The following is a 16718-nucleotide window of genomic DNA, read 5'->3' as shown; positions in this document are numbered from 1 at the left end:
GATCTTAAACCCCTTCACTTAACATCACATCAATGTGCAGCTCTGCATGCTGATATGAAATCGTCTTACATTCATTAGTTAAACAAACATTTATTGTTTTTGCTTACAATTACAGTTTTTCCACTTCCTCTTTGAGTGAGTCACTAGTGATGTAATCCTGGCCCCGCAGATGCATCCTGGGATAGCTACATCACCAGTGCCTTCCTCGGATATCTCATCTGTAAACAGCAAAATCTCACTAGATCTCGGGGAAATGCATTTTTTTCCCCCTCAGATGATGTTCTTTGTCACATGTTTTGGGAGGCCGACCCTCTGTACAACAGACTTTACAGAAGGCTTCAATAGGCTTATTCCAATGCAACTAGTCAACTGTTTGCCACAGGTGTGCACAGCCTATTGCATAGGGCACATACGCGTATATATATATATAAACATACTAGACCCCGCAAAAATGGATCTGAATTTTGCTTAAAGCAACATTCAGATTTGTTTGCATTAGGACTTGTTCAAATTCAGAAATTCTGATGCATCCTAATGTCCCCACACAGTCACACACTATTATTGTTAGGGATGCACCGATACATTTTTTTCCAGACCATGACCGAGTACCGATACTTTTCATCAAGTACTCGCCGATACCAATTATCAATATCTTTTTTTGCGTCATGTGACAGTTTTTTGAAAACAATACAGATGAACGATTCTAGGTCAGTGGTGTAGCACCAGTGCTGCAATCCTAGTAGTTCGGCCACTGACTCCAAGCTGTAGAGGAACAACAAATCTCAACAATAAATTATAATGCAATTCAGAATACCACCAGCTATAGAGGACTACAAATCTCAGCAATACATTATATAGCAATGCAGAATAAACCATCAGCTATAGAATACTAGTAATCTCAGAAATACATTATACAGCAATGCCGAATATCACCAGCTATAGAGGACTACAAATCCCAGCAATACAATATACAGCAATGCAGAATAATACCATCAGCTATAGAGGACTACCAATCCCAGCAATACATTATACATCAATACAGAATACCAACAACTATAGAGGAGTACAAATCTCAGCAATACTTTACACAGCAATCCAGAATGGCACCAGCTGTAGAGGAATACAAATTCCAGCAATACATATACAGCAATGAAGATCGGCACTGGCTATAAAAGATTACAAATCCCATCAATGCATTATACAGCAATGCAGAATGGCATCGGCTACAGAGGACTACAAATTCCAGCAATACAAATTTAAAGCAATGCAGAATTGCACCAGCTATAGAGGACTACAAATCTCAGCAATACATTATAAAACAATGCAGAATAGTATATGAATTTGCTACATATCTGTGCTGCCCCTCTGCTCCGGGGTGCCGGCCTGATCTCTTGGGCGGAGGGTCTCACCAGGGACAGATGTAAATGTAAAGTACAAAGGGCAGAGGTAAGTAATTTAGAGGTCAGCAATATGTAACGTAGAGTGCAGGGGTCAGAGGTAAGTAATGCAGAGGTCAATAGAATGTAACAGAGTGCAAAGGTAAGTAATGCAGAGGTCAGTAGTATGTAACACAGAGGTCAGGGGTAAGTAATGCAGAGGTCATTAGTATGGAATGCAGAGTGATGAGGTCAGGGTAAGTAGTGAAGAGGTCAGTAGTATGTAACGTAGAGTGCAGAGGTCAGAGGTAAGTATTGCAGAGGTCAGTAATATGTAACGCAGAGGTCAGAGCTAAGTAATGCAGAAGTCATTAGTATGTAACGTAGAGTGCAGGGGTCAGAGGTAAATAAGTGAGAGGTCAGTAATATGTTACGTAGACTGCAGGGGCCATAGGTAAGTAGCATAGAGGGAAGAGATCAGGAGTATGTAACTAAGAGTGCAGGGGCCATAGGTAAGTAACGTAGAGGGAAGAAGTCAGGAGTATGTAACTAAGAGTGCAGGGGCCATAGGTAAGTAACGTAGAGGGAAGAAGTCAGGAGTATGTAACTAAGAGTGCAGGGGCCATAGGTAAGTAACGTAGAGGGAAGAAGTCAGGATTATGTAACTAAGAGTGCAGGGGTCATAGGTAAGTAATGCAGAGGGGAGAAATCAGGAGTATGTAATGCAGAGTGCAGGGATCAAGAAGTCAGATGTGAGTGGAATTTTTTTCCTGGGGGCCCCTGCACACCAATGCGGTGTGTTTATTGTGCGGTTCCATGTGTTTAACACACACACTACCATGCAACGCACTTACCACATGTTACAGTGCGGGAGGTGTGTTCTCTAGTGGTTACAAAAAGTAGTGCGTGCTCTACTATTTCTAACTGGAACGCATGGTATTGCGGTACTACAAGTTGCAGCGTGGTCAAACACATTGTGACCAGAGGTGCGTTTGGGGTGCACTTTAAATGAATGGCCGCACACATCTCGCTCTGTAATGCACGGTAGATTTGTTGCATGGAACTGTGCAATTAACGCACTGCATTTGGGACAAGGACAAGCTCTGTATGAAACTGACTGGGGTCCCTCTGAGCAGTATCCTGGCCTGAAATGGTTGCATGTCAGTGCTGGAAGGAACGGTGCCAGCATTGCCTGGAGCAGTCAACCTATTTTACAGCTGTTCTTCACCCTAGGATGACGCATTTATTTAAGTGCTGGTGATTTTGTATTTTGTATATGAGAAAGGATATTTCCTGACACAGGGGCACCATTCTGACCACTGACACAGGGGCACCATTCTGACAACTGACACATGGGCACCATGCTGACCACTGACACAGGGGCACCATTCTTAACACTGACACAGGGGCACCATATTGACCACTGACACTGGGGCACCATACTGACAAGTGACACTGGGTCCCCATTATGACCAGTGATGCAGGGGCACCATTCTGAATAGTGACACAGGGGCACCATTCTGACCACTGGCACAGGGGCACCATTCTGGCCACTGACATAGGGGCACCATTCTGGCCATTGACACATGGGCACCATTCTGACCACAGGAGCAATTCTAGCTCCCACTGACCATTGTCACCAGAGTCTGGTTTACTCCCACTAAACATTGACCCAGGGCATTTATCGCTCCCACTGATGCAGGAGCATTTACTGCTCCACTAGCAGTGACTGTAGGGTCATTTTATACTTCCACTGACGTAAGGGCATTTTATTATTGCTACTGACCACTGATGCAGGAGCATTTATTACTCAACCTGACAAACAATGTAGGGGCATTTTTTACTCCCACTGACAACTGACATAGAGGCATTACTCACTGACCAGGAATATTTATTACTCTCACTGAACACCAATGTTGGGGCAATTTTTTACTCCAACTGACTATGATCCAGTCCCCACGCAGTGTGCTAGACGGTGAACTGGCCCTTTTTTTTTACACGGTTTAGGGACTCCTTTTTAATGGCCCCCAAATTCTCCACACAGTGGGTCAGCTAAACTATTGTCAGTGTGCCACATATTTGGAACACGGAAACCTGCTTTTATGGATGCACCAAATAATATTTCAATTTGAAAAGAGAATAGTGCACCAACTGTAAATAAAAAAAGAAATCCCAATTGCAAAGTTTTGCACAAATGTTTCACAATCTGTGCCAAATAAATATTAGTTTCAAATATGAGTTTGTCAATTATTGGTGTAATAGAAGTGTGCAGTAGTGCTAATGCAAGAGGATGATGGCGCAAGACAGTTACACATTCTATTGTGCAATGACATAATAGTTTTAATAATATTCCCCCCGAATATAAGATGTCAGGTTCGACAATTCACATTCCTCAACAACCACCAATCTTAATTTATTTAGCCCAATATAAGCAAATAATAGCAAAGAATGCACAGTGACAGCTTTACACTGTTCAGTAAATGAACTCTCCACTTTCTTTTTGTTCCATGTTTAATCCTAACATCTTCTGTAATTATTCCGCACACACCAGAATTGTGACCTGTATATTAATATAAGGTATTAATAGAAGGTAGAACATGCTATTTGTTTATTCTTGTGTCACCGTATATCTATCCCTTTGCTAACTTTCTGCCACTTCTGATTTTTCTCTGATCTTTTCTCTCCTTTTATCTCACAAAATAAAAACTCTCATGCTGTAGTATTCAAAATGATTAACATTTGAACTAAATGAACTCTTGCAAAAAGCCTGTTTAATTGTTAGGTAAATTAAATCAGAAAGGTAGAAAGGCACAAATGAGGCCTTACTTATATAACAAAATCTGCAGTGCTTATGTCATCATACCCCCTATATATATTAAACATTAATGTGCATGTATCTGTTTCAAAAGTTAGCAAAAAACAAATATAATAATAATAATATAAGGCTATACTGTATATAAGTCCCCTATATGATTGTGATCTTCTCTTCACTCCAAACTACGCTCAACTTTCTCCCAGATTGCTGCAGTTGTGTGACAAATTGAAAACACACTCACCAGTTTTATTACCTTCCCATCACAGAAAGGTAAAAAAGCTCAATGGCTAATCCCTTTAGTCCTCCACAATTCTTTCTTGACATTATAAGCGGGTAATAACATTTCACCGCTTCTGCTCTCCTCTTCTGACCAGGTGTATAAGATCTCCTATAGCAATTTCCTATAAATGATGCAAAGAAACCTTATATAGCATACATCTATTTATTAAAATGACATAAAAAAACAATATAAAATCTGTTCCACTCACTTGTAGAAAGTACAGACACTGGCTATGGCTCCATCTTGTCACAATAGGCTGTGCAAAATGAAACATGCCCTAATTTGTTCAGTGCAAACCAATGCAAAAAAGTTCTGTGCAATGCATACAATATATAACGTATGTTAAGAAGATGTAAGCTGACCCATATACTGGGAAGTGTTCCAGTTTTGTTCTACGTGGATTTGGTTCAGTACAAGCCAAAAATCCTTCCCACAATTAACTTGCAGATAAAAGATGTCATATGGAAACACAGCCTATTACTAGAGATATGCTAAGCCTGACATTATTTGATAAACTGCTGGTATTAGGTATTGTACCATAAATGCACAATATAAGTTAACAACTTCACTTGCAGCACCTTATATCCCCTTAATTCCCAGAGATTTATGAGGTTTTGGACACCTGTCAAATTAGAGCCAAAAAACGGTTTTGCTTTTGTCATTATTATTATTATTATACAGGATTTATATAGCACCAACAGTTTGCGCAGCGCTTTACAATATAAGGAAGACATTACAGTTACAATACAATTCAAGACAAGATGGTAAGGAGGGCCCTGCCCCTGAGGGCTTACAATCTAAAAGAGGAGGGGGAAATGATACATGAGGCAGCTGTGGGAATGAATTATGTGAGAATGTGAAGGTTCAGTGGTTAGGTTGAGGTGGGATAGGCTTCCCTGAAGAGATGAGTCTTTAGGGAACACCTAAAGGCAGTCAAGGTGGGAGATAGACGGACAGGTTGGGGTAAGGAGTTCCAGAGGATGGGAGAGACTCTAGAGAAGTCCTGGAGGCGAGTATGGGAGGAGTGGACAAGGGAGCTGGAAAGCAGGAGGTCAATGGATGAGCGGAGGGGACGGTTAGGGTGATACTTTGAGACAAGGTCTGAGATATATCCGGGGGCGGAGTTGTGGATGGCTTTATAGGTGACTGTTAATATTTTGAATTTTATCCTCTGGGCGAGTGGAAGCCAGTGGAGGGATTGGCAGAGGGGGGATGCAGACACTGAGTGGTTGGTAAGGTGAATCTCTCTAAACATCTCTCTAAACATACTTTCTTAATATCAAGCTAGATTTTACTATCATTTTTTGCAGAACTAGACAGATATAGTTTTACATTATATATTTTATTTAGGAAGAAAGAGTGAAATATTATTTTTAATATATATTTCCTGTGATTGTTACTGGTGCATCTAATTGATGTAATGAGTAACTAGTGCATCCCTAAATACTATAATACCAAGAGCCAGGTAGCCAATGCTCCTTAAACATTACATTTGGCACCTACATTTAAGGTTTTCTCTAGTTGCTATTGATAGAGCTGGCTTCTAAAAACAAATTTAAAAAAAGGAATGCTCTGCCATCACGTAACATGGTACCGTGGCTGGGATGAGGAGGAATCATCTGCTGCCCCCTGTATTTTACCTTCCACGGAGGGGGCTGCAGGGCAGGGTGCCACTGTCAGGATGCAGCCTCCATCCTCCTCCTCCCCTGGCAGGTCCTGGATTCAGTGCCATAGTCTCAAGAGGGGGAGATGTGCGTCCACCAGCACGGTAAACAGTTGATGCTAGGTCTCCAGATGCCTGCCGTGGGGTCCTCAGCAAGTACAGGACCTCATGACAGCCAAATCCATTTCAGAAAAAAATTGCCGTCTGGAGACGGCAACCCGCAGATGCTGCAGTGCCGTCCGTCCGTTTTTTTACTACGGGCGGACGGCAAGAGGTTAAAGGGACGGTATCGACTTTTAGTATCGGGGCAATTTCAAATATGAGTACTCGTGAAAATGCCCAGTAGTGGCACCGATACTGATATCAGTATCGGTGCATCCCTAATCTGGAAGAAATACACAAAGTACACAAAGATTCAAATGAGAATACACATGGCTCTTGTATTTAGACAGTACAGTCAGTCCCCGACTTACGGACAACCCGTACTTACGAACCAAGGTCCACAGTTCTCCTAAATGTACCGGCAGCCGCCAGCTGCCGGTACATTTAGGAGAACTGTGGCTGCAGTGGCCTGTGTCCCTTCAAATCCCCGCTGCTCTCCCCGCCTGTGTTGGCGGAGGCAGCGGGGACACATACAGCTGCATTCCTCCGCTGCCCCCAGTACCTCCGCTGCTGTCCCGGCCGGTTCCTCCTCTTCTCCCGGTCTGTCCGCACCTCCTCTTTTCCCGATCCGTCTGCTAAAATAAAAACGACAAAAATGTAAAATAGAAAAAAACTTTTTTTTGGTGTGCCATTTTAAATAAAAGTTTTTTATAATTAGATTATAATCTTCTGAACAACGGGAACAGACAGAAAAACAAACGTGACCCTTCCCTATGCTATCCAAAACAAAAAATGTTTTTTAGCTGGAGTTACACTTAAAATTTTTTACCTGTTCCGACTTACATACAAATTCAACTTAAGTACAAACCTACAGTCCCTATCTTGTATGTAACCCTGGGACTGTATTTAGAATATCTGCTTATCCCGGAGTTGATCTTTAGGCAGTATGTGCAAATGTCATCTATAGTGTACAATAATGACTTGTAATAGTGAGATATTGCTTGGTGCTATCAGAAGCATTGCAGTGATCTGTTGCTGCAGATGGAGGCAGGGCAGAGCTGGATCAGCATTTCGTTGCTCCAGCACAGCAAATGGAGCTCACAGAAAATGCCATGCCATCAAAGATAATCCTGTATCCACAGTGTGGAAGAACCTTGATTACATTGTGCAGAAATCCCAACTCTCCTGGACGCCCGCGAGAGAAACATTTTATCCCGGAAAGTTGTAGCCTGCTTGAGTAAACCTTTCCCTGCTATCTTTTTTTTGGGGGGGGGGGGGGGTTTTTTTGAAAGGGGGACCTCCGACCGCCGTCAGAGTAAAAAAAAACAACAGACAGCATGGGAATGTTATAGGCTATTTCAATTTGCATTAGCAGGTTTCTCCTTCAGGTCTTCCTCTGCAGATTGACAGCTGCGGTGGACAGGTGCAATAGCCAGCCTGCTAGTGCAAATTGAAATAGCCTATAACAGCCTAGCTATTCATTCCCATGCAGTCTGGTTTTTGTTTTGTTTTTTTATTGTGACAGCAGGAGCTGGTGGACTCCATATTGGTTTGAGCACAAACATCCTCCCTGACCTACGACAGATAGAGAAATGTGTTGCTTTTTCATACCTGTTAGGTCTCTTTCACATGGGCTAAATAGGAGAGGATCCGTGCACAGATTATCTCCTGATCGGAGCAGTATGGAGTAGATGTCAACGCTGTGACATCCGTGTCTCTCCATTTTTTTCCCTTCATCTTGCGATGGCAACCAGAGTGTTAAGAAAAAGTGACACTCAGGGGAGCCCAGACTGAACCTGTCAGTAAATGTTTAACTCTGCATGAGTAAATAACAGTCATGTCACAATATACCGCAAGAGTGTTGTTTCTTTGTAAAGAGTACCTGTACCCCTGTATGTTACGGTATCTAATTGATTTTTCAATTAATCAATACTCTCTACTGATACCCCTGCTTGTGGCAGAGAGTTCCAAAATGTAACCACTCTGACTGAAAAGAATCCCCTACGCTCTGTGTGGTTGAATCTTTTCTCCACCAATTTCAGGTGGTGGCCTTTAGTCTTTGTTAGGAATTTACAGTAAAAAGTTTATTGCTGATGTTGCTATCACCACCAAACATTTTATACATCAAAATCATGTCCCCTCTTAATCTCCTCACTTCCAGCGGGAGCAAATTTAAATTTAGCAACCTTGCCTCATAGCTTTGCTCTTCCAGCCCCTTAATTAGTTTCGTTGCCCTTCTCTGGACTATCTCCAGCTCCAAGACATCCTTTCTGTGGATTGGTGACTAAAATTGAGCCGCATACTCAAGATGAGGCAGAACCAGTTATCTATAGAGTGGCAAAATTGATTTGTCTCTACAGTACATTCCCTTTATATGCATGACAATACTCTGCTAGCCATGTTTGCTGCAGCCTGGCCTTGCATGCTGTTATTCAATCTGTGGTCTACTATGACCCAAAAATCTTTTTTCATTCCTGACTTCCCTAGTAGAGTACCCATTATTGTGTTTTCTTCTTGCCTATGTTTAATCCCAAAATGCATTACTTTACATTTATCGACATTAAACCTCATCTGCCATATAGTTGCCCACTCCCCTATTTTATCCAGGTCCTTCTGTAATGTTATAATGTCTAAGTCCGTGTCTATTAGGCCTCATTCACACACAACGCAAGCAAAATTGTATATTGTGTATATACGCGTCTATGCGCGTATATACAAGCGTATATGCGTATACTATATGCAATCCCAGAATGCATCACTCGTAATGGAATTTTTAATGTGCTGTATGCATGTACGTGCGTATATGCGCGTAAACACACTTATATGCGCATAAATACACAGAAATACGCTGCCCGGACGCATCTCTGTTCCATTCTGTTTTTGCGCATATATACGCAACGTAAATATACGGCTCCATACGCGGCTGTGTGTATGGAGCCATTTATTTGCATATGTTGCATATGGTACAATACGCACGTACCTATTTTAGTATCATCTGCAAACACAGAATCATGGCTATTAACACCTTCCCCAATATTATTAAACAGGTTAAACAGTATGGGGCCCAGCACAGAACCCTGGGGCACACCACTCCCGACCTTGGACCAATCTGAGAAAGAGTCATTTATCAATACTCTCTGGACATGTTCCTGAAGCCAGTTTTCTATCCATGTACACACCATTTCATCTATGCCCATAGATGTAAGCTTGTGTAGTAAGCGTTTATGTAGTACTGTGTCAAATGCTTTTGCAAAATCCAGGTACACCACATCTACTGATCCAGATCTCTACTCAACCCTTCATAGAATGTTAGTAGGTTGGTCTGACAAGAACGGTCCTTCATAAATCCATGCTGATTATCACTTGTTATACCTTTGTCACAAACAAAATACACTAAATAGTCCTTTATCATTCTCTCAAACAGTTTGCATACTATTTATGTTAGACTGACTGGTTTTTAGCTCCCAGGTTGGCATCTTGAGCCTTTTTGTGAATATTGATACTACCGTAGCTTTCCGCCAATCACTTGGTATCCCTCCATTAAGTATGGAGTCCTTGAAAATTAGGAATAATGGCCTCGCTTTAACATGGCTGAGCTCTTTAAGTACCCTGGGGTGCAGGTTATCTGGCCCTGATGCTTTATTTGCAACCACTGCAGTATATTACGCACTAAGCTACTCACATACTTATCTCCATTAAACCCGTCTTTTTCTTGAGTGTATACTGAGGAGAAAAATGAATTTAATACCTCAGCCTTCTCCCGGTCTTTTGTGATTAATCTCCCGTTCTCACCATATATTTGGCCTACCTGCTCTTTTCTTACCCTTTTACTGTTCACATATTGGAAGAATTTTTGGGGTTTCTTCTTACAGACTTTGGTGATATGCTTTTTATAAACTATTTAAACTGCTTGGATTTCATGTTTACATCTCTTATTTTATTCCTTGTAGCTCTGGAATGCCAATGCAGTCCCCTCCATCTTATATTTTTTAAATGCCAGCTTCTTTTCTTTGACGTGTTGTCTTACTGTTTTATTTAGCCATGCAGGCTATGTAGGCTTAGCTCTCGATCTTTTATTTTTGTTACCCAACGGTATGCACTTGGTAATAGCGTTATGTATTATAATCTTAAAACAATCCCACTTCTCATCAGTGTTCATTATTAGAAGTAAGTTGTCCCATTTGTTGTCATACTAGATGACGCACCTTATCGGTACAATTTTTTGCATGGAAATTTGGTGTTATGTATTGTAGGCCTGCAATTCTTAATAAATCTTAGGAATAACTCACCTAAATCTGTCCAAACAAGAGTCCAGTAGACATCCCAGGTATGATAAAGTTTGAAACACGAAATTAAAAAATTATAATATAATTTAAAAAATGGTCCAGTAAATGGAAATTCTGGGGGCTCAGCCTGATCCACAATTTGGCCACAATTTGGCCACAATTTGTAAAGTACTTTTCAGTCTCCTTCTCTTAGCATCTGCCATTTACATCTTTCGTCAAAAAATATCATATAATTAAATGGACATCAAGAATATTTAGGTTAATAATTAACACTGAGGGATATTTAAAGCTGAATTCCAGGTATAAAAATTGGTTAGCCCAATGTAGGCATACATATTTTATACAGTGCTTTAAAGTGTATTTCTATTTTTGCAGCCAAATTGGGATAGCACCTATTTTATATTTCTTACATGTTCCCATTCACATAACATAAGCTAAAAAATATTTTAGAAATGCTTTTTGCGGTTCAAATTGTTTTTACTTGGGTTAAGGTTTCTTGACTTCTTAAGGGTTAAAATGTATATTTGGCTTCTTTGTCTTTGCAATGTTAGGAGGGGCTGTGAGGAGTTTGTATTGAATGTTAATAAAGTTAATGAGAGAAACACAATCCTCAAATTTTAGTCAAAAGTCTTTCTATAAGACTTTGGACTAAATTTGGATGACAGATCACTGTTAAGACTTTGCTCTGAAAAATCTGGAATCGGCCATGTTGCCTGCTGCAACAAGACATTTTAAGGGTAAGAAATATTTAAAAAATAATAATTTTTACATATGCTGTGTGAATGGGAACACATAACAAACATATAGAGGGGATTTATCAAATTTGACTGTGGAAATACACTCTTATTTAAGGCCCCATGCTCTCGCTGTGTTGAATGACTGCCGCTGTGCTGAATGGCTGCTGTGCTGAGCGAGCAACCCTTTGTGAAAACACAGAAGGTAGTTTGCTCAGCACAGCAGCCACTCAGTGAACACCTAGTATTTTATCAATGGATACTAGGCATTCTCTAATGGACGAAGATTGGTGCTGTGGTGTCGTTCAGTCGTTCAGCACAGCAGCAGAAAATCACGGTAAAGCACTATTGTAGCTCTGGCTACTACAGCATTTTACAGGAAACTGGTGGCCCTTCCAGGTATAAAATATGTATACTTACATAGGGGAAAGTTAGACCAATGTAAGTATTTAGAAAACATTTATACCTGGAGTTTAGATTTAAAGTCTTCCAACACCATGGGTAACAGCTCTAGGATGAGTATATACACTGGCAGAAATGGCCATATACTAAGTAGATTTTTTCATACCAGTTAAATGATATCTCATCAGATATAAATGGCCTTGGAACATGTGTTATCCTGATACTTGTGGGGATCAGCAACTGAATATGTCCATATCAGCCTAAAATGCTGTAAAAAAATGATCTGTGTGTTTGCATCTTTGTACTTGATGTGTCCTTAGCGTGCATGGATTCATTTAATCACCTAGTTAGAAATGCTTTTAATTTCCAGAGAGATAAATAAAGCATAGTTCTGTCCCAAGTATAATAGGACATCATAAGGTTCCTGGCCCAGAACCAGGCTTATCACATTTCTAATCATGCATGATATATACTGTATGTCCAATACACTGATAATAAAGGAAAGCTCTGTTTATTAAACTTCTTATGGAGCTGCCAAATAAAAGACAATGCAAGTATACCATAAGGGATATAACTATTAAAAAAAAAGGGGAGACTGTGACCTGTGATAATAGTATTTGTCTGGTCACACCTCTAAAAATCCTTTATGGGATCTAACTGTATCCATCTTGGAAAATGCAAAATCTAGCTGCAAAGCTTGCTTCTAAAAGGTAAAGGTAAAATACAGATCTACAGTAATGCTATGAAACTGAAAGCAGATATTTTATTTCATCTGAGTAATGCTACTAGGGGACTAGTCTAATGCAAGCAGTGTTAACCATTTCAACGTAGGAAAGATCTGTGTGGTGCAAAATAAGTAGTGCAGTAGTCTTAATAGTAGAGTCAGCCAAAAGTTTTAGGTTGCATGAGTTGACAAATAACAATAAAAGAGAACTTACTGAGGGATTGTAGTCAGCTTTCCTAACTACAATGCCTCTCTACTACCGCCATCCTCAAACCTCTTTGATTGCCACATGTGATAATTTTTTATTATAAAGGCTAAGATGATGTAGCAGCTGGGGCATTCTGGTAAACTTTGGCTTAGAGGAGGACTTCTGGATCATTAAACGACTTGTACATAAACCAGTGCCAGATCTGACATAAATAAAGATTTGGTTTCAGAGCTGCATATCCTATAGTTATTATAAAATAATTCAGAACATACAATAACACATTGTATGTTCAAAGTAATAATATAGTAGGTTGAATAGGTTAGGTGGGCATAGTCAAATAGTGGTAAAACTATTTCATTAGCAAATTTACCTGCAACATATAGGAAAGTAAAGATAAAATGCTTAAGTTGGGCTTCTTGATGGTGGTGCTGGTGTTCAATCTTAAGCTAGGGTTCCATCATAATGGCAGCCAAAAATGGTACATCGTCCACATACATGTCCCATGAATACACAGTTAACTGGGTAAATAACCGAGTGGATGACTTTCCGAACTCCAGGCTGTCCCCAACAAGCTTAGCAAGAAGTGCTGGCTAGAGGTTGGTAGACAACCCCCCAAGTCTCACTACTCTTTCAGTACCCAACCCCCTTTCTCATCACTCTGCCAAACCCCCCACCACCTTTTGTCAACAGCCACCATCCCCTCTCTCAACACCCTGCCAGTCCTCCCCAGCCTCTCTAAATGTTCTGTGAGCACCCACCACCCTTTTTGACCACTCTGCCAGCTTCCCACCCTGCTCTTAACACTCTGCCAGCCCCCTGCTCTCACCGCATTATTAGCAACCCACTCCTCACTGCTCTGTCAGCACCCCTCACCACTCTGCGAGCCTCCCCCATCACACTTTTACCACTCTGACAGCACTGCTCCCCTCCTACCACTGTTCCTGCATAGCCCCCCCATCTTAACCCCACCCAATCACCCCTGCTCCACCAATCAGCCAGCAACATCCCCCCATTCTCAGAAAACTGATGCTCCCCATTCTCATCAGCGCACCTGCATTCTAAAAGCTCCCCAATCTCACCACTGTACCTAACCCCAACCTCCCCAGGACTGCACATGCAGGCCATCCCCCACTATCAACACTTTATGTTCCTCCCCTCCCCTCCCCAACATTACCTGCTCTGGAAAGGGACGACATTTGCAAGCCTATATGAAAGGGACATATCCATTGTCAACTTTAGTTATGTGAGACCAATGCAGTCATATTGAATAACATTATATATGGGGCTAGCAGGGTCAGGGAGCAGGAGAAGTTGTGGGTGAAATGAGAGCCAGTAAGCTGGTTGATACTAACACCCCAGATTTTGAACGTGCATGTCAGCTATATGGTGGAAGAGATGTAAAGGCTGAATCGGGAATCTAAATACATACAGTTGAGAAAAGCAAATTCTATTTTACCTGCATATGATTGGGTATTTAAAGTAAACAGCAATTTACTTTAAAGAGATCCTGTCGGTTAAGGTCTCAACAATCAGATCCATACAGGAGAAGAGTTATGCTCACCTCTCCGACAGCCCATACTGTATGTCCTAATTTCCCTCGGTTCCAGTCCTAAAGCCTCTTCAGTGGCATTCAACACGTGTGAATGTGTCAAATGCCTGTGTTGTCCACCATGCACCATAGTTCTTCTCTCTGACCCCCGATGTCACCGCTGAGTCCTGTAGTTCTTAGTGGTCTCAGGAATTAGCCACAGTGTACTACAGGGAATACAGGTATCTTGACAATCCTGGAAGTGTTAAATGCAGAAGACACTGATGAAGGTTGCATGGAGGGGAGGGGAGGGGAGACACACAGAACACCATAGAGGAGAGCATAGTAGCCCTTATTTTGCAGACTTGACAGTTTAAATTCTTTAAACACCTGACAGTGAGTTATTCAGTAAATACAATAAATGATCACTTTTATACATTTACAACCAAACTACCCGTTTAAAAGTTGGTTATTGACCATGTGCCTCTTTATTGAAAACAAAAATTGTTATTGATTTATTTTTAAATGTTATAGACCCATATTGAGATACAAGGATGCCAACACTTTCCATTTAGGAACAGTGACATATCCACTAATAAACAGTATGTGCTCCATGTAGAGTGACTGAATGGTGAGGAATCTCAGACTGCATACTGGTATCATATAAAGTTTAATGCCTCAGCCGTCTCAAGGATACACATGAAATATCTCATCTCAGCCAGCAAACACATTACATTCTGTCCAGTTCAAAGTCACACAAACAACCACGTTTGGGAGGTTAAAACAAGCAGTCAGTATTTCTCTTTTATCTAATGGAGTGCTTTCTACCTCTTGCCCTCAGTGACCATTAAAAGGTCATATGTTACAGATTTCCAGACAGGGCCACAACTAGAATCATTAATTACTTATATTTTACATGAAGCACACTTCATCTGTAATTTTATAAAGAGATCTGACAAATGTCAGTGGTACTTGAAGTCCTGTTCTGCCTATACATTAGCTAGCAATATTTTCTCAAGGGCTGATTTATAAAAGTTCCACCCAGCCATAAACTGGGCGAATGCTGGTCGCATTAAATTTTCACCACTAAATGAAGCTGAGGTGCACACTTTCCTGTGCTCCTTGGCTCCATTTTATGGTAGGAATGCCATGCCAGCATCAGGCTGAGCAGAAGTTTTATAAATCAGCCCTTTAGAGTGGAGATTAACTAATGAAAAACAAAGAGTGCTCTAGTCCAGAGGTCCTTAACCTTATTGAGACCATGGCCTGGTAACTTCTTCCAAAACCTTCTATGACCAAAAGTTAAATAAATGTTTATACTTATAATATATATAATATCAGTGCACTGCACAAAATACCATGCGGTATATTTATAAATAATTTTCAGAGCCATTCGCCCTGAAAAATTGAATGTAAATTCGTCCTGTGTGAATGAAGACAAAAACGAATGCTATTGCATATTCTCTTTCCAGGTTGAATGCAGGTAAATACCACATTATGGCCATTAGCTAAAGCTGAGGTGCATAGAAAATAAATACTTATTTCCTTACTTGGACATAACTCTGGCCACATGCATTACATTCTGCTAACATCTGAAACATAATAAAACTCTGCAAGACAGGTGAATCATGGAGCGGGGTTAATATACAATGAGGCCTGAAATGTAGTGCCTCCCTATGTGTTGCCACACTCCTGTCCGCCTGGCACACAGTACTCACTATTCCACCATCCAGCACCCTTCCAGCAGCAGAGCCCAGTCCAGAGGTGATATATGGGGGTGATAAATGGTATAGAGCTCTGATCCTGGGCCATTCTGCTGGGTCTAGACATTTATCCCCTGCACTGCTGCCCACTGCATGCAAACCGACAGCCAACCTCCCTTACTGGTACTCAAACTGGCACAGGGGGGGAGATAGAGCCATGTCACAGGCACAGCACTTAATGAATGCTGGAGTGAGAAAAGACAGGGAGCAGTGATTCTGCTTTATTAGCGACAGCACGCTACTGATGCTCAAATAAAAAGGGGCTGGGCGGCAGCGTTGGCAAGTGGTCACATAACAAGGGTCTGTGAGCTTAGGAGAGCAGTGCCTCACAGCCTGACAGATGTTACAGATGTTTTGACACATGCTTTAAACTGACCAATTGACAACACTCAGTTCTCAAAAATGATGTGTGTTGTCAGCGGGTTGGCTCTATCTGTGAGGATGAGTGGAAATCACTCACCTCATAGTTCTCCTTTAAGGTCTCCTGGAGGAAATGGGGAGGCCATAGACTCTACATGTTCCATGGATCAAGGTCAATTTCTTCAGGAAGTGAGAATCTGATTGCACAATAAGGACCCACCTGACTGGATGCACATTGAATGGATTCATTAGGTACAACCTCACATAACATAGTTGTTTCGTAATAATACTGAAAAATGGCCTGGATGGGAAGGGGGTTTAACACCGCGGATGTCAACTGGTTAAAGGAGATTGTACAAAGATGGTAGAATCAGACTGTACCATATGTTTGGTGTCAGTTTTAGTTTAAACCCTCTGTTTTTTTGCCTATATCTACTGCTAGTGAGCAGTAGATATAGGCAAAAAGTAAAAAAAAAA

Source organism: Nanorana parkeri, unplaced genomic scaffold (genome assembly GCF_000935625.1).
Source record: "Nanorana parkeri isolate BGI_ZX_2015 unplaced genomic scaffold, ASM93562v1 scaffold26, whole genome shotgun sequence".
Classification (NCBI taxonomy): Eukaryota; Metazoa; Chordata; class Amphibia; order Anura; family Dicroglossidae; genus Nanorana; species Nanorana parkeri.
The sequence above is the reverse complement of the archived record's forward strand: the minus strand, read 5'-3'. Positions refer to the sequence as shown.